A 20,527-nucleotide genomic window follows, 5' to 3' on the forward strand; every position below is an offset into this window, starting at 1 on the left:
GCTTCCATGCATTAAGCTGTGCCCTATCAGTGTGGGAGGACTTCATGAGCTCAGAAAACATGTCATTGTGAGTGCATTTTTTTCACCTTCTAATCTGCAATAACCTCAGGGACGGAGATGATAGGGGGAGCATAGAAACATTTGCACCTGCGGGGAGATAAAAAGGGAGAGTAAAATTTAAGATGATTCATTTCTGAGAACAAAAGGGAGACTCTTTCACAGTGAATCAACCAATTCACAGCAGACAGCACATGCGTTCTAGCTACAAGGTCACATTTTGCCTTTTATATTGAGTGCCTGCTGGTATGGTGACACATCACAAAAGGCTGGGCAACAGAATTCGGTTTCCAGGCAGCCATGGTAAGCCAAAGGGTATGCGGGGTTGGCTTCTTCCGCCTTCATAACATGTGATAATGGTTTCAAACTGCAGCGCCCTCCTTTCCCATAGCAAGCAATGCCAGTTGGGTTTCACATTTAAAAGGAGGGGCTTCAGTTTTCAGGTGGATGTGCAGTACACACCTCCCCCCACCCCACCGCATGGCTAGTCTCCGGGATGATCCCTTTTAGCCAAGCGCAAACAACCCAGCATGAACGGGGTCCTTTTACTGTTCCCTTACAAAAATTCCCCTATTTCAACCAGGTGACCATGAGCAATATCACTCTCCTGAGGCTAACACAGAAAGATAAAGACCGAATGTTACTTGAATGCGACCAAAACCCAGGACCATTCGCTGTCATGCTATGTGCTGCAATGATTCCAGACTACTTGCTACTGGCTTGGCATGGTAAAGTGTCCTACCATGGAGGACGAAATAAGGTAGCCCTCTGCAGAAACCTTCTGCAAAGGCTTTCAGAGTACCTCCAGGAGAGCTTCATGGAGATGTCCCTGGAGGATTCCCGCTCCATCCTCAGACATGTTAACCAACTTTTCCAGTAGCTATACTGGCCGTGAATGCATCCCAATTCTTCAGGGCAAATCAAACATTAAACACTATTGCTTTTAAACCCTGTACTGTTGTTACAAATGTGCACTCACCAGAGCTGCCTTCTCTGGCTTCAGGGTCGGGGATCCCGCCTTGGGAGGGTATTGGCTCCAGGGTGATGAAAAGGTCCTGGCTGCCGGGGAGAACAGATTCACCACTTGCCTACTGTGCATTCTCCTCCTCCTCCTCCACAAAATCCTCCTCCCTGTTGCTTGAGACTCCCCCCTTCCAGGTGTCCACAGACAGTGGTGGGGTAGTGGTAGGGTCCCCCCCTAGAATGCCATGCAGCTGATCATAGAAGCGGCATGTCTGGGGCTCTGACCCGGAGCAACCGTTTGCTTCCTTTGTCTTTTGGTAGGTTTGCCTGAGCTCCTTGATTTTCACGCGGCACTGCTGTGTCCCCGTGTTGTAGCCTCTCTCCACCATGCCCTGTGCGATTTTTGTATTAGCATTTCTTCTTTTTAATCGGAGTTCAGCCTGCACAGATTCTTCTCCCCATGCAGCAATCAGATCCAGTGTCTCCCTTTTGGTCCATGTTGGAGCTCGTTTGCCATTCTGGGGGGACTGCATGTGCTGCTGAGCTCGTCATGCTGACCAAACAGGAAATGAAATTCAAAATTTCCCGGGGCTTTTCCTGTGTACCTGGCTAGTGCATTGGAGTTCAAAGTGCTGTCCACAGCGGTCACACTGGAGCACTCTGGGATAGCTCCCGAAGGCCAATACCGTCGAATTGCGTCTGCACTACCCCAAATTCGACCTAGCAAGGTCGATTTTAGAGCTACTCCCCTCGCCGGGGAGGAGTACAGAAGTCGATTTTAAGAGCCCTTTAGGTCGATGGAACGGGGTTGGTTGTGTAGACACGTTCATTTTTAAATCAATCTAACGCGGCTAAATTCAACCTAATCCCGTAGTGTAGACTAAGGGCTAAGATACTGGCCCTTGCCCTTTATCTCCAAAGTAAGCAGAGCAGAGTTAACTTTACCAATGGAGAGGAGATGCCCATTTGAAAATTCTTCCTTTTGTAATAACCTTCAGGAGCTATTTAAATCCCATAACCTCCCAGGATTACAGCCTGCAGTCCTTTAACCAGCAATTTCTGCATCCAGATACACAGTTTGGTGGATGCAAATAAAGAAAGATATGAACTGATCTACCCATTGCATGCACACAGTGTGGGAGCAATGAAACAGTGGAGGAATGGCTGCAAACTTTCTTTGTTGGGTAAATTGTGCAGGGGTTATTCAGCCTAGACTCAAAGGCACCACGGCCTATGATTGTTTCAGAGACTTGTCCCTTTGCCTAGGAACTAATACTAAGTAGGCACAAGCCATTTCCTCCACATTTGCTATTTATCATCATTTGGTCAGTTCAGTTATAAGGGGCTTAAATCAGCCACTTAGTCAGCCAGGCACACAGTGCAGAGAACTTACATACACAGTGCATGCCACTCAGGGTGCGTCCCACTTCACTCAGATGTGCGACTACAGCATGTGTAGACATACACAAGCTAGCGTGCTAAAAACATCAGTGAAGCCACAGCAGCATGAGTGGTGAGACATAGCCAGGGGCGCTTGCAGGCAGGCAGAAGGTCTGTGCAGCACTGCTCTGCTTCTTTTTAGCGAGCTAGCTAGATCAAAGCTGGCATGGTTACATCTATGGGTGCTGCAGTCACACGTCCTGAATGCTGTGTAGACATACCGTAAGGCTGAGTGACTTGCCCAGCCTCACACAGGAAGTCCATGGCAGAGCAGACAATTGAACCCAGGTTTCCCATACGCTAGGCCAGTGCCTTAACCACCATAACAGTCTTCCTCCATTGATGGGCTCGCCCCCTAGAACACTTAACCCAAGTTTTACAATGATCCTATCACATGCTGGGGCAGGGTTTGGGGAGGGAAATGCAGACAGGATGGCTACGGATAATAGTTCTGGCCCTTACCACAGAGCCTCAGTGCTTGGTTTAAGGAACTCCCAGGAGCATGGGACAGAAGACAGGCTGGGTACCTAGCATGGCCTTCTGCAGAGTGAACTGAGGTGAGATGGGAAGGATAACTTCACTGTAAGAGCAGGAGGTGCACGCAAAACACTGAAGTCTGAACAATGTCTGCCCACGTGCAGATGTATTTGGGGAGGGATGTGCAGAGAGTGCATTTGCTCCTTAATACTCTTGCATGGCAAGCATCCATCGCGTGGCCTCCTAGGCTCCCAAAAGCACAAGAGGTGGGAAGAGGCAATGCTGTAGAGGGCATGGTAGGGGAGTGACTAGGGCTCTAGCCACACCATGGTCACTGGAGAGCGTACACAAGCGCACTCGCTCCGTACCCCCAACACTGCGACAGGTGCATATATCCCCAGTGCCACTAGAGGTCTATATCTACTTGATGCCTCTTCAAGCAGGATTCTCAGGCTCCAGACAGACCCTTGGGGTAGCTGCAAGCCAAGGAAGCCCCTGGCTGTGATCATGAGCCGTGTGCACTGTGTAACGTATGGACTGAAAAGGACAGAAACATTTTCTGCTTCGCTACAGGAAATCCAAAGAACCATCAAAGTACTAGTGCCTCAGACTATGGGACAGCATAGCCCTGTCTAACAGTGGACCCCAATCCAAGACAGACGTGTTTTCTGAAAGCTTCCATCTACCTCACAGGTACCATATACAGATCCATCCACGTATTCATCTTTGGCAGCACATCTTTACCTGATTGTAGCCATACAGTCATTGAAAGTGATGTATAATATTATGGGTACCTCTATAGAAGGGATTATGATTTCAGACATATTGTATTCGGAAAGGAGGGAGTTGATCAAAGTCCCTTTCAAATTTAAGCACAACCACAACAGGTGACCCCGTTCTCTCTGAAGGCAAAACCGTGTTTAACATCGTGTTGGATGCATTTCCCCAGAGAGATTAAGGGCTAGTCTGTACTACTGTCTGGTGAAGACGCACTAGGCCGATGGGAGAGCACTCTTCTGTCAGCACAATTACTCCACCTCAGCGAGAGGCGGGAGCAATGTTGAGGGGACAGTGTCTCCCGCCAACTTAGCGCTGGTGTGAACAGCACTTTGGTCAATGTATCTTGCATCCCTCACGGAGGTGGCTTTTTCACACCCCGAGCGATGTAATTTATATTGACTTAAGTGGTAGTGTAGACAAGTTCTACGTGAATTGACCAAGGGAAGAGCCAGGAACTAAACTCTGAGTGCCTGAGCCACGGAGCCTGAATGGTGAGGTCACTCTCCACCTCTCTGCCACGTGCCTGAATTTTGGGCACTCATCTGGGCTCTTTAGTTACCCAAATATCCATTTTAGGCAACCAAAAGGGCTGATTTGATCATGCAGGTTCAGGATTCAGGCACCCAATTTAGATGCCCAAGTTGAAAAGCTGGACTTTGGAAGAAGAAAGAGATGGATGAATGGAGGAAAATGAGAGGCAGAGAGGTGGTGTGGATGGCCCTCAACTATTTTTCTCCCTTAATTTGGGTCTGATCCTGAGAGATGCTGACTACACATGGCTCACTCTGACTTAAGTGTGTATCTCACCTTCCATATGCCCAGACCTCAAAACACCTTGGAAAACTGAGTTGCAAACAAGAAAGAACAAATAAGAACATCTTCTTCTGCAAAAAAGGTGATGGGTTCTCTAATGAGGCAGTCAACTTTAAATATAGCTCTTTGGAGCAGGGCCTGTCTTTTCATTTTGTGTTTGTACAGCGCCTAGCACAACGGGGTCCTGGCCCAAGACTGGGAATCATAGGCACTGCTGTTAATGCAAATTATAAATAATCATACATTTCACCCAAAGAGCCCCAAATTCCAGCAGCAGGGGTTCAGGACTGACCCACAGGGTCTCCCCTCCCACTTAGAGGATCCCCTACTCAAGCCCTGACTGAGGGCTACACCGTCACTAGGGGTACACCAGGCAGTGAGAAGTAGAGCTGTGCAAATAATCGATTTTTCAGTTCTCAACAATGGAAAAAAATGTTTTGGGTCTGTCAAGACAGCCAGACCATGGTTGGAACAGGTGGTTGAGCAGGCCCAGGCTAGAGCAGAGGCAGGTAAAGGCTGGAGCATGAGTAGTCGGTCAGAACTGCCAGGCAGCTGGGAGTATCCCCTAAAAGGTAGCAACATGGAGCAGACTGGAGTGGCTGCTTCCATTAGGAGCACATATACCTGCCTTGGGATGGCATGGTTAGGCCCTAGCTAGTGGATTGGCTGGACCATTAGGACTCGTAGGTATTTACCTCAGATGACTCATCAGGCTCCAAACTCTCATCACAGGGTCAATTGGAAACAAAACCATTTTTTGGAAAAATGAAAAAGTCAAAAAAAAATGTTTCGTTTTCATGGAGTTTTGACTTTTTTTTTGGGCGGGGGGCGGTGTTAGAGAAAATAAAATTGAAGCAAATTTCTAACCACAAACTTGTTTCAGATGGAAAACTCAAGATGTTTTGACTTTTGGGGGAATGTTTTTTCTCTTCTTTTTTGGATGAAACAGTTCAGCGATACTGACCTGAATTCGCTAAATGGTTCGTTCCACCCAAATACACATTTTGGGGGCCGGGAAAAAGTTCATCTGAAGAATTTTGAACAGCTCTCGTGAGAATCCCCTTTGTGCCTCAGATGGGCTACCCCAAGCAGGGGTCCAGGTGTGTAGGGATAAGTGGGACTACTGGGCTGGGTATTCCTTACCAGAAGCAAGCAGGTGAGGAGTGGGCAGAGCCTGGGCTCCATCCCCTCTACTCGCTGACTAGAATAATTGAGCCAGTGCACTGGTGTAGTCCAGCAGCAAATTACTACCCCTCCTCCCCGAGTAAGGGGGACTTAGGGGAGGAGCTATGACTAAGGGACTGAGTCCCAGTATCTCCTGGGGCTGCTTCTGGAGTGGAGCAACTTAATAGGTGACCCTTAGCTAAGGGCTGTGTCAAAAGGCAGAATGAAGCCCTTAGCTTGTGTGCTGACCTGCCAAGAATGCATCCTGAGGTGGTACAATCAGCAGGCTATTCAGAAGAAGCCCCATGATTAATAACTGTGGCACATTTCAGGACGTTTTGCTCCTTTGGTTTTCATTGCTTCCTGGACTCCTTCCTAGAAAATGCTCTTTTACAAATGTCTTCAAATCTGGGCTGCTACTGCAAATGAAACAGGATCTATTGGGTTTGCTAAACTACAGCATGGATGGGTGTGTTCTACTCCCATTCAATCACTAATTCACTGGTAAAGAAACATCCCTTCTCATCTGCATATTTGAGCTAATCACAACTCAGCGCTGCATGTCCGTAGTGCCTTCCACTGGAGGATCCCAAAGCACTTAGCAGCATTAATGAAACAAGCATCAACCTGGGAGGGAGGTGGGTTATCAACCTCATTTTGCAGGTGGGGAAACTGAGGATCTGCCCATGGTCACACAGCAAGTGAGTGCCAGAGTGGGAAACAGACTGTACATCCCCTAACTCCCAGTGCACTGTGTTAACCCCAGGACTAGCCATTCTCCCCCAAGTGATATGGGAAATAGTGGTATAGCCCAGTGGCTCCAAACTTTTTACTAAGGCAACCCACCAGCTGCATTTTATCATTTGTGGGGACTCACCATGATACGTATACAGCGAGTGTGCGTGTGTCTGTGTCTCTATAAATAATATTTACTATTTTTAATTTTAAAAAATATTCAAACATGAAAGAAAAAAGAAAACCACAAAACTGCATGCTTTCCACATGGCTAGCTCTCCTCCACAGCGCCCTGCTCCCCCATCCCCTCCCCAGCACCCTGCTTCCCCCTCCTGTCCCCTCTCCATCCTTCCCCAGCACCCAGCGCCCTGCTCCCCACTCCTCTCCCCAGCCTGGCTTGGCCTCCAAGCCCCCTGCTCAGCTCCCCCAAAGCCCCTTGCTCTCACTCTCCCAGCCCTGCCCCCTCCGTGGACAGAGAACAGTAACAGGGCTCCTGCTGCACCCCCATAGTTTGAGGTCCTCACTCCTTTCAGTGAGAGTGGAAGACAGCCTACACCAAAACAGCAGCAAACCCAGAACAGGCCCACAGGCTGCCTGTCTGTGTGCTGGGAGACAATTCACCTCTCACAGTTCCTTTCAGGTCGGGGTGCCAGAGACAGAAACCGAACCACATCGATTCCCCTCACAGCAAGAGTCTTCCAAGGTGCGGAGAGCACCCCTCCTGCCACCACTGCTCCCCTCCTTGGCCCCGTGGGATCACTGGGCCAAACCTAAATGGTGCTGGTACCCTGTGCACCCGGTCACAACACCACTCAGTTTGGGAACCCTTGGGGACCTGAGACAAACTGTCCTCCCTAGGCAGCCCTAGCAGGGAAGAGCATTTCTGGGGCACACAAAGGGTGGGGAGTAGTGAGAAGCGACCCATCTAGACCCTTCCCATTACCCTCTGGTGGGGCAGGACCCAACATTTGAGAAACGCGGGTATAGACACTGATTTAGTGGGAGTGGGGACAGAAATTACCTTTGGAATGATAGGATTGTTGTATATAGGTGCGATTCCAGTTTCCAGGTTTCAATGTGTCCGTTGCTCCCCAGGTTTATGTATTTAATGGCACGTACAAATTGGGATCGCTAACTCTTTGCCAGGGTTTCTTCCCTTCCTCCCCCTTTCTTTCTCTTTCTTTCTTTCCATCCGAATTAGTTACATAAATATTGACAACATTTCAAGTACTGTACAACTGGATTCAGCTGCTAGAATCTCTCCCCGGCAATAATTCTAGAGTGTCAGGGTCACAGACAGGTCTAGGCTGTGGATGCCTCTTTGCAGGAAAAAGCAGGAAAAAACTGGCAGGGAGTGGAAACTAGTGGCAAGCAGATTAGAAACAGCCTCCTATTTATAGAATAGCAGCAGAACTGTCAGAGTAACTGCCCCTGCAGTGCATCACTAACAGTTTAACCTGTTCAAGTCCTGACCACAAAAGGATGGTAAATGGAGAGAAAAGGAAAACAAACCCACAAGACATACAGCATCGGACATACACAGAGGCATTTCTCTGTCGCGTTAGTGAGTCATGCAGCTGTAGAGCAGACAGGCAACCGATGCAATTACTGTCTGAAAGACACACACCGGGCTGGGATTTGTCTTTCAGCACCAGATTTCCTTTAGCTGCCACTAGTACTAGGTCTCATAGCCACTCTGTGGCCTCCGATACCAGGAGGTAACATCGCATATTCAAAGCCAATGAATTCTATTGTGGTCAGAGCACAGAGATGGAAGTCGAGTTCTGGGCTCTATTCCCAGCACTGCTGTGGGACCTGGGACAAGTCACTGGATCTTCTGCATCTCAATTTGCCTAAATGTAAAATGTGGATAATACTATTTGCAGGACATAAAATGGCTGGGATCCAACCCATGCTACGTATGTCTTGCAGGGGTCCTGTAAGAACTTCAACAAAACCAGCACCGCTGATCTCCTCCTAACCCCGGTCACCTGTCTTAATGGCCAGCAAAATCTCAGTGCCCCCATTTTAATCACATCGTGCCCTGTGGCCATCTACTATACCAGCAAGGATTGCATTCCCTTTGGTTGCTGTTGTTTACATACCTGGCTAAAATGAATGCACCGAGATCTCCAGCTGAAAGGAGCTGCATAAATACAAAGGATCATGATTCCTGAGACAAGCCTGGGGTTGCAATATTCAGCTCTGAATCCAAATTCCTCAGAGCTGAATGGTCTTTGGGCTCAGTTGGGTTGGCCCAGACTCAAAGGATATTGACACCTTTGGAATTTGGAGTGGTGAACCAATCTGGAAAAGAGAGAAACCAGTCAGAATCTCAAAACTCAACAGAAATCAAACAGAACCTGTTCTGTCTTGGAGATCTGAAAGAGTTTAGGAGATTTTCCCCAATCCTCTTATGAACATAAGAATGGCCAAACTGGGTCAGACCAAAGGTCCATCCAGCCCAGTATCCTGTCTACCGACAGTGGCCAATGCCAGGTGCCCCAGAGGGAATGAACAGAACAGGTAATCATCAAGTGATCTCTCTCCTGCCATCCATCTCCACTCTCTGACAAACAGAGGCTAGGGACACCATTCCTTATCCAAGGCCTACCTAGAGAAGGCCTACCTAGAGAACTGAATAGAGAATGAGACCCCTTTAAACCAGCCTATACATTTCTCCAGGACTATTGTTGTTATTAAATTATATAAAGTGATTTAAAAGTCCTATAGAAAGGCTGTCACTCCATAGACATTTTTAGAGGGAGTACTATGAGACCCTGTTTGAGCTGTATTGAGAACCATATCAGATTCACCCCACTAAACTCTATAGGGCTTTTCCATAAGAGGGCACCATTATTTATCATTTTCATAGCTCTTCTGCACTTCTAAGTTTCAGGAGGGGGACTGGTAGCAGAAGTGTTCTAATAATGTGAGAGAGGCTGTTCTTGGAATACATCCGGCTCCTCTGAAGGCAAGACCTACCAGAACTATCTCCTGTGTTCATGAGGTTTCCAATGCAAGAGGTTCAGGGGAGCATCCGCACTTCTAGGGTGCTTATCTAAATCTAAGCTCCAAACATCAGGGGTTTAGACAGCACTGAGTTACTAGACACGTGAGATGAGAAGGCCACTGTTCAAAGGAACGTATGATCTAAAATATAGACACATAATAAACAAAGATCAAGATGGGATGGTGGGCAAGAGCTAAGGCACTAGGGAAGAAGGAGAAATAAGAGACGTCAAGGCAAAGGCAACAGGGTCATTGGGAGAGCATCGGCTTTGAAGGAAAGCAGGTCAGATAGGACCAGATTCATATTGATTTGAATGGGAATCAGATCAGACATATCATTTGTATTGTTTCTCACATTTCCTATTCTTTTTTGTCTGTCTGTCTGTTTTCACAAGCGCAGGAGTAGCTAGATCCAGTGCAGAGATCGCTGGTGGAAAGCTAGCTCTGAGGAGGGATATAGCTGATGGGAGTAGGCCCCTTTCTCACAACAGAATCAAATACTGGGCAGCGCTGGTGCAGGATTTCCACATGGCCTGAGCAGGAGAGGTCACATTCTGAGAACTGTTTGCACTTTGCAATTCGCTGCCAGAATTCTGGTAGATCATCAGTGCAGGGGCACTGTATAGAGGAACTTTTGGACTGAGGAAATCAGCAAACATGGCACTTAAAACATTCCCCATTAAACACAAAATTGTCCCAGAGGTCTACTGGGATTGTGGAGTAAATTGGGCTCTGGACTCTTTCACCTCTCCCTTGCCATCTCAACTCCAGCACAGGTTGGTGACCAAAAATGGTTGCTGGCTAGAGCTGTTTAGGGGGTGAGTGTCCCTATGGGGCATGAGTTTCATGGTCTCAGCCCCGTTCTCAATCTGTACCATTAAAGCCATTGCCACCACACCTGGAGGCATCCTTGTTGGCCAGCTCTGTGAGGCCAAGGTTGGAACGGTCCAGGGAAGCTGAACTAATGCCATCTGTACCTTGTGTCTCTGTGCTAGTCCCTCTAGGTCAGGTTGAGGCATCTCAACAGGTGGGGCTGAGAAGTTTTCCCCGCTGTTGCTGCTCTGTTAATAAGCAGAGACCGCCCAGTCTCCAGGCCTGCAAGCTGGCTCCTGTCAGCAGCTACCTCCCAGGTCAACATGCCAAATGATTTGATTTCTAGTGACACACCTCAAGGTTCATCCAATCACAACAACGTGAAACTGTGCGAGGCTCCTAGGGCATGTGGCCTCCTGCACATATGTAGTACAACACATGAGGCTGCATCTCAGACCCCTCCAGACGTGGCTGGACTCAGTGTACCCACAAGCTGTCTTCATCTGGGCACTGTGGTCGTGGTACCTTGGTGAGTTCTAATTTCACTGAATTGCTGGCTCTCTAGTGTCTTCAGGCACTGATACCGCCGACTTTTGTGCTGCCAGGGATAGCAGCACCCACAGGGTCAGGAGGTCCCTTGCAACTGCAAACGCCTCCGGCGTGGTTGGCACAGAGTACTGTGGTCGGTACAGTGCAGTGCCGCATATGTGGAAGATGCTCCTTCTGGCTATAGACTGAATGGAATCTCCCCCTTTTCGCAGTCAGCTTGGTATGCCTCTTCTGCGGCACTGGGGCTGGTGAACAGTCCCAGGACAGGCACGGTAGGAGGTGCATTCCTTACCCACGCCAAGGCACTCAGTGCTGAGTCCGACTGACCTGGCTCAGACGGAGGTCTCAAGGCTGCCTCCATGAGTAGAAACTTTAGCTTGGCTTCATGGTCTTTCTTCATGCAAACCTTAAAGTCTCTGCAGATTTGGCCACACTCCCTGATATGTACTTCCCAGAGGCACTTCAAGCAACCTGAATGCAGGTTGCTCATGGGCCCAGTCTTATGGCAAGAAATGCAGGGCTTGAAGCCCGGTGTCCAAGACATCCCTCAGCACCAGGAATTGATCAAAACCCAGAGGGGGTAAAAACCTGGCCAACTAACTAAACACTAAACTATTTACAATAAAATACAAGAAAACATGGTCCACTGAGAGTACTTGCGAAAATAAAGAGCACAGTTGCAGTGACCATGATGGGCGGTAAGAAGGAACTGATGGGGTGCAGGGTTGTCTGGGCCCTTTATACCAACTCCGGCGGAGTGCAGCAGCCTAGGGCAGCCAAGCCACCCTGACAGCTACTGCTGAGGGAAACATTTCCAGCAACCGTGCATGGGACGCACGCACACAAGAGTAGACTGCACAGTGCAATCACTGGAAGAAGAATGAAATCCACATCTCAGTTGGGTCAACTAGGTGCTACTATTAAACACGAATCAGAGTCCTCCAGATGTTTTGTGATTACATTTTTTCCCTCTTAATATTTGTTTCGAATTGGTTAGCTTTCCTGAGCAGTAATGTCCATGATCATTCTTGATTTCTCTTTAAAAGAACGTTGGAAATCATTAAGAAAGGGATAGATAAGAAGACAGAAAATATCATACTGCCTCTATATAAATCCATGGTGCACCCACATCTTGAATACTGCATGCAGATGTGGTCGCCCCATCTCAAAAAAGATATATTGGACTTGGAAAAGGTACAGAAAAGGACAACAAGAATGATTGGGGGATGGAACGGCTTCCGTATGAGAAGAGATTAGTAAAACTGGGACTTTTCAGTTTGAAAAGAGATGACTAAGGGGAGGTATGATAGAGATCTATAAAATCATGACTGGTGTGGAGAAAGTAAAAAGGAAGTGTTATTTACTCCTTCTCATTACACCAGAAGTAGGGGTCACCAAATAAAATTAATAGGCAGCAGGTTTAAAACAAACAAAAGGAAGTATTTCTTCACACAACGCACAGTCAATCTGTGGAACTCTTTGCCAGAGGATGTTGTGAAGGCCAAGACTATAACAGAGTTCAAAAGGAAACTAGATAAATTCGTGGAGGATAGGACCATCAATGGCTACTATCCAAGATAGGCAGGGATGGTGTCCCTAGCCTGTGTTCACCAAAAGCCAGGAATGGGCGACAAGGGGATGGATCACTTGGCAATTACCTGTTCTGTTCATTCCCTCTGGGGCACCTGATATTGGCCACGGTCGGTAGACAGGACAGTGGGCTAGATGGACCTTTGGAATGACCCAGTCTGGCCGCTCTTATTTTTCTTATGTAAGAGCAGCACCAAAGATGCCTTCCTGCAGCTTTAATTGTTCCTCCCCAGTTCCCCATCACGTTTTAAAACAGGACTGTACACAGTTGTGAAATTTTCACAGCTTGTTCCTTTCGCTCAAGCCAACATACAAGTTCCTATTTGCCAAGTATTCCCATCCACGCTCTCCACCAACAGCTATTTTTACCAGATTTTCATTACTTTTTAATTGCCCTAAATCCTTTCCCTCACTTTTCTTGTTAAAGATGGATTTAAAGGGAAGGAGTTCATTATCTCAGCCATTTTTGAGTCATTATTCATTTCATCCCTCACCTCATTAATTACTCATTACTTTCTCTTTAGTGCTGCTTTGTCCCCTGATCTATTTGTAAACAGCCTTGTTCTCACCCTTAATCCTCTCGACCAGCGGTTAACTTGTACTGGTTTTTGCTGCCCTTCCTTTTCCCTTGCGTCCTCCTTCTCTGCCCCCACAGCAGGTTCCATTTTATCCCCAGGCCAGAGAGGCTGGTTTTTGTTCCTTCCACACCCCCAGATTTCCAGAGGATGTGCCTTAATGCTGGTGGCAGAGATTCTGTCTTTTTTAAGACCTGTGACACAGAATATGCAGCCTAGGAACAAAGGGTTTTAACGTTGCCACCTTTGAACCCTCCCGATTTTGGTGCCAGGCCCTGGAGCTGCCCCCTGTGTAGCAGATCCCTGGAGGCCGATCTAGGTTACGGTAGCCATCCCCCTCTGCCCTATGCACCCTAGAACTGCCTGGAGTCAGTGCTGGGGGCTGTAGCCTGACCCTTCTCCAGTCTGGAGAAAGAGAAGAGCTGCTACGTAGGGATCCATCCAACTTCTGGAGATGATGGATCCCCACCGAGGGGGTCAAGAAGCCCTTAGAGGGCAGACCATATTGGAGGGCTGCTAAAGAGAGCTGTTCGGGGGTGCCATGAGGCGTGTGTGAGTGGCTGGATAGCAGCAGGAGGCCTGGACTCAGGGTTCTGTCAGTAGATATTTTACTGCCTGCTGTAATGTCACAGAAGCTCATTGCGGGTGAATTTTGCATTGACTAAAGTTGCACTAGCCGTGCCATTAGCCCCGTGTATTTCCCCTGCAATAATCTGACTCTCCGCCAACAAATGATGTTGGATTGGAAAACAAAGTAAGATGATCAGTCAGTGACAGGTTTCAGAGCAGCAGCCGTGTTAGTCTGTATTTGCAAAAAGAAAAGGAGGACTTGTGGCACCTTAGAGACTAACCAATTTATTTAGGGTTTGTTAGTCTCTAAGGTGCCACAAGTCCTCCTTTTCTTCAGTCAGTTACATTTTCCTGTTTGGTTTTGTCTGTAAAGAATCCCCTGCTCCACTCCTTTCTTTTGGACACTCATAGCCTTGATTCCAATATATCCATTTTGCTATATCTCTCGGTAGGATAAAAATAGTGCACAGTACCCTAACATGTTGCATCAAGGTTTCAGATTCATCTAGCCAGTATTTACTGAGCCTTTGATTGAGGTCAAATGTCCAGGGCAATCTTGGAAACATTTAACCATTTTAGACATTTTCTCTTCACAGTTACAAATGAGAACATTCATTGCAACTATGTTACCATGCCACTGTCTGTTCACAAGCCCTCACACCGTAAATGGAAGGTAGCTCGTGCCTACACACTCAGATAATTATCCCGTTACAGTTATTGAAACAATTATCTAACAGCCTATAGGATTTTCAATTTTCCACATACATCTCTGATGCGGGGAGGCCAACTGAATAGGGATTGCTGCGATCTATGTGTTATTCGCAACTCTGCTACTGACCTACTATGTGCATGTCTCTTCACCTCCCTCTGCCTCTATTTCCATTCCTACTCTGCGTCTATCTTGTCTATGGCGAGTGTAAGCTCTGTGGGGCAGGGACTGTCTGTGCAGCTTTTAGCACAGTGGGGTCTAGAACTCAGTTGGGATTACTAATAATAAATAATATGGAGGAGGGAGGGGTGCATGCATAGTTTTATTTTCAAAACCTGAATAAATGTGCAATATCTGGCACCGACCCCCCTTCCAGGCCTTCTGTGATACAATACTGTGGGTTCCTATAAAGTGCAACGTGCCATTTCAAAACTGCATTTCGGTTAAGTTCCTTTCCAAGCGACAATGTTCTCGGAGTCTGAATGAGAACATTGTCCTAAGCTGCTTCCCAAAGCCCTAAAATCAACAAGATTTTAATTACCTACAGAAATTGGTGTGGAGGGGAGAAAGCTGTCCCTCTATTCTCCTTTCTTTTCTAACCGGCTGGCTCACAAACCTTTTCAGCTCCCGTCAGTGCTTTCTGCCTTCTCTGTGGGGGCTGATCCTGCTATCCATTTTGCCTAGACTGTAGCATCACATCCCCACTAAGAGAGCTTTTCTACAGTTTATCATAGCATTTAAAACAGCAGCACATGAAGGTCAGGTTGGTATATTTTTTGGCAGCTGTTTCACAGCTGATTAAGAAAACCCCGCACTCCAGCATAAGCTATTGCATTAAACAAATACCCCCAAACCCTTTCCAGCTCATTCCATCAGGAGCCAAGGACCCCGATCCTGCTCCTATTGAAGGCAAAGGTAAAACTCAAGTTGATTTCTGTAGTATTGTGATTAAGTTCAAGGGGGAATTAAAAGAAAGAGGGTGAAGGGAAGGTTTTTCTTCCAGCTGTCCTGGTCATCTTCTCATTTTGGGTAGGAGCTACGGCACAAGCACCATGGGAAGTTTTTCACCTGGTTTGCTTCCACATTTACTTTGACTGCACCAGGGAGCTGGTGTTCTCTGAATCCACTGGAGAGATGTTCCCATTGCTCACACACCAGCACGAGATGAGCTTTTTGGCGTGTGTGAAGTTGAGTGTCCCCATGCCGAAGTCAATATTTGGCTCCTGTGTCAAAGATAATCTCTGATATTTAGCACCCAGCAACTGGGAGGGAGGTGAAGCTGGAGAGAAACCTTCATAGGCTGCAACAAAGGGTCTGGCTATGTGGGAATGCTTTAACTGTCATCAGGGCTGGTCAAAAATTTTCCATCCACACCCTTTCCAACAGAATGGTTTTTCCCCCAAAAAAACTGTCAGCTTTCCATGGAAAATTCAGATTTTTCATTAAAAAAAAACAAAATACTTTGGACAAAACACAATATTTTGATTCAAACACACTGCCACAGTGCCTCATGGGAGCTGTAGTTTGGTTGCCTCATGTCTTCATCCTCCTCTATGGGCCAGGCCCCCCTAGTTGAACTACATCTTCCATGATGCACCACAGCCAGGAACTGCCATGATATACCACCTCCCTCCTCTAAGATAGCAACTCTTCTTCCAGGATCAGAGTGGCTTTTTGTGGATTAGCTTAAACCCCATCCCAAGCAACATAACCTAGACCAAAAAAGTCTCTCTTCTACTGGAATAAGTGTTCAGATGGGGCCTTATATGGGTATAACTATATTGCTTTAAATCAGTGGTTCTCAACTGATTACACATGTTACCTGGGCCGCAGGGGCTGCGTGGCAGAGCAGTGGCATCTTGACCCTCACTGCACAGGGTGGCCGGCTGCTTCCCTGGGCCCCAGACCATGTGATACAGCTGCCCCGGACTCCACCACATGGGGCAAGCCGGTTGCCCTGGTCCACGGAGTTCCCAGGGCCGGGCGGCTGCCCCAGACTCAGACCACAGAGCTCGCGGGGCTGAGCAGCTGCCCCGACTCTGGACCCCAGGGGGCCAGGCAGTTGCCCCAACCCCTGCCACCCAGGGCGGCCCAGCTGCTCTGATCCCTGAGCTTGTGGGGCTGGGTGGCTGCCCCGATCCCAGAGCTTGGGGGGCAGGCTGGCTGCCCCAGACCCAGACCAGACCGCGGAGCTTGCTGCAGGGCTGGCCAAGAGCCTCAGACCCTGCAGGGCCCACCAGCAACGCCAACCCAGACCCTGACCCTGCTGTGCTGGGTGGTGAATTCAGCCCGGCCGGACCCGTCAGTGCCAGGCAGCTGGGACCCTTGACAGGCAGGCGGCCTTTAGCACACAGCTGAGCTGGGCCACAGCTGTGTGCTAATTTGGCCGCAGGTTGAGAACCGCTGCTTTAAATTCACACCTCCAGGTTATACTGAAAAAACTTTCCCACATAGACAGGGCCTAAGTGCATCAGAGTTGATGCAGTGGTTTGGGGCGCCCGGTTCAAGGCTGGAGTTGTAGCAAAAGTACTGCAGAGTCATGGGCAAAAGGTATCTTTCCATGTGAATTTCAAACGCCATTTAAAAAGTTTTGTGGGGTTCTACCACTTGGCATGTCCCTCTTGGATCCCCAGCCTGTGAGCTCCATCACAGCGTTCTACGTCTCTTTCCATTTCTTTATAATGCACTTGTTTGGGCTTCACATTGCCACTGTACTTTCCCATCCCCCCTTTCCTCTCCTTGCTACACCCTAGAATCATAGAAACATAGGGCTGGAAGGGACCTCAAGAGGTCATCTAATTCATCTGCCTGTTGGAGCAAAGGCTGGCAAGCAGCTGTCATTTTAAGCCTCCACAGCCACGTCCTCTTATTTCACCGCTATTATTAATTATCTACATTATTGTGGGAATGCCCAGGAACCAACACTGGGGGCTCATAGTGCTAGGCACCATACAAATCATAACAGGCAATCTGGTCTTGTGTCCAACTTGCCAGTACATCCATAATTCCACCAATTCCAACTTCCACGCACGCACTCACATCCTTGAGTCATTCCAGCATAAATAAGGGCATAATTAGGGATCTAAAGTGATCCTGGGCCAAGTTCTAGAACTTGCCCTATAAAGTCTTGGACCAGTGCCAAAAAAAGCTCCTGTTCCAAGAACTGACTGACAGATTTGTGTTTGGATCGCTCCAGGAAAACCACAATACCTAGAAATGACGTGAGATTCTCAACTTTAACACTGTGCTTAGACTGTTTTGAGAGACATTGAAACCCAAATAATTCTGATGACCACTTTCCTTTTTTTTAAAAAAAAACCCACTTGCTTCAATACAAATCTGATTTTGGTGACTGCTGTTTCAACAATTAACGGGAGCTCAAAATCAGCACTTTATGCCATTAAAAACAAGTGGGAATTCTGGTGTTCATGGTCCTGTGGCCGGTGGTTCCCTCCCTTGGGCCTGATCCAATGGAAAGACCTTAACTGAATTTAGTGACATTGCCTCAGCCCTTAGTACCTTCAATCCCCACAGCTTGTGCTCTGTATCTTCCCATTGGAATCTTTTTCTGAGAGTGCTACAGACGGCCGGTCTGATGTAGGCTGGAGTTATTCTCTATGTATCTCTCCGTGTCAGTCTGTCACATCACGCCTGCAGAGCTGGTATTGTGCGAGACCTGGCTGCTACATTCGCCATGGAATTGACGTGTGGGGGAAGGAGTCAGAATGACAAGATTTTAAAATGCGGGTGTCCTCATTTTGCTGGGTTATTAAACATTTCAGAGCATCCTGAGTGCAGAGCGCCACAAAACTGAAATATGAGTTAGCGGCCAAGTGTAACTAGCACAGAGTGGAATAGCGCTGGCCAGGAGGCTAGGCCAAAATTTGCACTCCGATGACAGTTCTCCATTGTGACTGGAGTGCCTACAAGGGTGAAGCTTTAGGGAGCATAAGCCACTCGGGACACTTGGAGGTTAGCACTGGTCTTGGGGCCTAGCTCAACTGCACCCTGGGTCCAACAGCCCAAAGAGTGGTGCCAAGCAGAGCATCTGCACCCCTGGATTTGGCTGAATGACCCCAAACTAGAGACACTGTCTGGATGCTGCTCAGGTGCCATTGTCTTGGGAGCACATGGGGTCCAAGAGTTGGCTCCAATCCACAGGGAAGGACTCAGCCAGGGCTGTCACACCGTCCCCAGCAGAATCCGAGAAGCTGCTGGAGTCACCAACAGTTTCTATATCCATGGTAAAGAGGCACCATATAGGAACAAGGAGGAAAGTAAAGCTTCCCAAATGGGAGCTCCGTGTGCTGGACACAGTTAGGAACTAGTAGAAAGGGGGGGTTTGGTGGAAGCTAGGACATACCCTTAATCGTGGTGCTCTGAGCACTTGAGTGGCACATTGGAGTGGATAAGAAGTGGTAACCTCAGGTCTGGAGCAGAGAGATTCCCTCTGAGAGAAGATGGAAAGGGAAGTCCAAACAGCTGACCTAACCTCTTGCTTAACAACAGTCCCTTTTCCCTGCATTCTGTGAATAGATTGGAGCTCTCTCTGGGCGCCCAAGAGGCTGAATAAAACACAAAGGGTCTTCTAAGTGCTGACTGCTTTAGGCACATATTAGCTGAAATCTGCATCTCTAGCTTGCACTGCCTCCTGCTCAATTTGTAATGCCTCAAACTTCAGAGCTTTATGGAAACCCTCTGGGATTAAAGACCAGTTTGACCCAGGAGCTGAGAATTTGCAAAGACATGGATCTGACAGAATCAATGGAATGCTACTCGCCCTGTGCTTATAAAACTGGCTGTTGACACAGCTAGAGAAAAACCAGACTGGGAAATCCCTTGGGGAAAAGATTTGAGCCACATTACGGAGGACAACAGCCACAAGGCTCAATGCTCCCACATACTACTCCAATGATCAGGATATCCAATCCGAGGACTCAGCCCTGCAGGATGCTGAGCCCCCTCCACTGCATTGCGGCACCTCCCGAGAGATGGTCAGCTGAGTAGCCCGTGGGCAGAAGGGGGCACAGACTGGTTCCTGTATTGGTACTGGCACTCTCAGCAGAGAAACGGGTTAAATGGCGCTGAACACCCCACTCGCTCCTGGAGAAAGTCTATCTAGGCAGAGTTAAGCAAAGGTTCTGGGTGAAACCCTGCTAACTCCCCTTGGCTGTGCCAGATCTGTTCTCTGGCGGGAGGATTTCGGTCTCCAGGACTTTCAAGCCATCAGCGATAAGAATTCCCTTCAAAGCCAGGAGAGATGAAAAATAAAAGCGCTGGTACGCAAGGCAAGGCCAGCTTCCTACAGATTAATACATTCGACAGCTCCTTTCATTCAAGGGTTTCAAAGCAGCAGTAAAACACTAATTACACCTCACAACCCCTCTGTGAGGCCTGGAAGGGGGTATACAGATGGGTCACAACACCCCTAGGAAGCAAGAAAAGAGAGATATTGGAGTGGAACATGTCAGGTATTAGACTGTAAACTCTTCAGGGTAGGGACTGTCTGCAAAGTTGGGTTTGTAGAGTCCCCAGCACAATGGGGCCCAATTTTTGGTTGGTCCTTAGGCACAACCGTAAAATCAGGGGTCCCTGCGTCTCACTGCATGGAGGTTGGATGGGTGTCTTTGGACACCAGAGACCCGGAGAAATGCAAGGAGGAATGAGAACAGTCCACTGCTGGACAGCAACCACATCTTTCAATCTTTGTTATGGCACTACATGGATGCATCAGAAATAAATTACTAGTCGAGGTGAAATCTACCCCATGCTCGAGGGCAGAAGGCCTGTGGTAAGCTGAAGTCCCATTTAAGTGACACATAGGCCTTGTGCTGACTTTCTTCCCATCCAGAGTGAACAAACGTTTTGGGGAACTCAGCATCTAACTGCTGCCTTCACTGAAAATGTCTGATGTAATTCCCCCCGTACCCTTTCTTCAACTTCTTTACTTATTCCTTTTTTATTTTATTTTATTTATATTATTTTATTAGTTACTCGGTTTGTTTGGTTTTTTTGGTGGGACAACATTCCTTATTTCAGATCAAAACTCTCTTCCCATGCAGGAAATATGAATCTCTTCTCTACTCAAATCCACTGATAGCCAATATGTGATGTTTGAGCTTGTTAAAGGAACATGGGCAAGACAAAAATTATACACTTAAACAATTTTGTTTACCTCTGTTATTACTAACACTTGATATTATTAGAAATGGAAAGAATTTCAAACTGTGATTTCCTTTGCTCCATTTACACTGTCTGATCTCTTATTGTTTGCAATTAA

The sequence above is a fragment of the Lepidochelys kempii genome, chromosome 11 (assembly GCF_965140265.1).
Source record: "Lepidochelys kempii isolate rLepKem1 chromosome 11, rLepKem1.hap2, whole genome shotgun sequence".
NCBI lineage: Eukaryota > Metazoa > Chordata > Testudines > Cheloniidae > Lepidochelys > Lepidochelys kempii.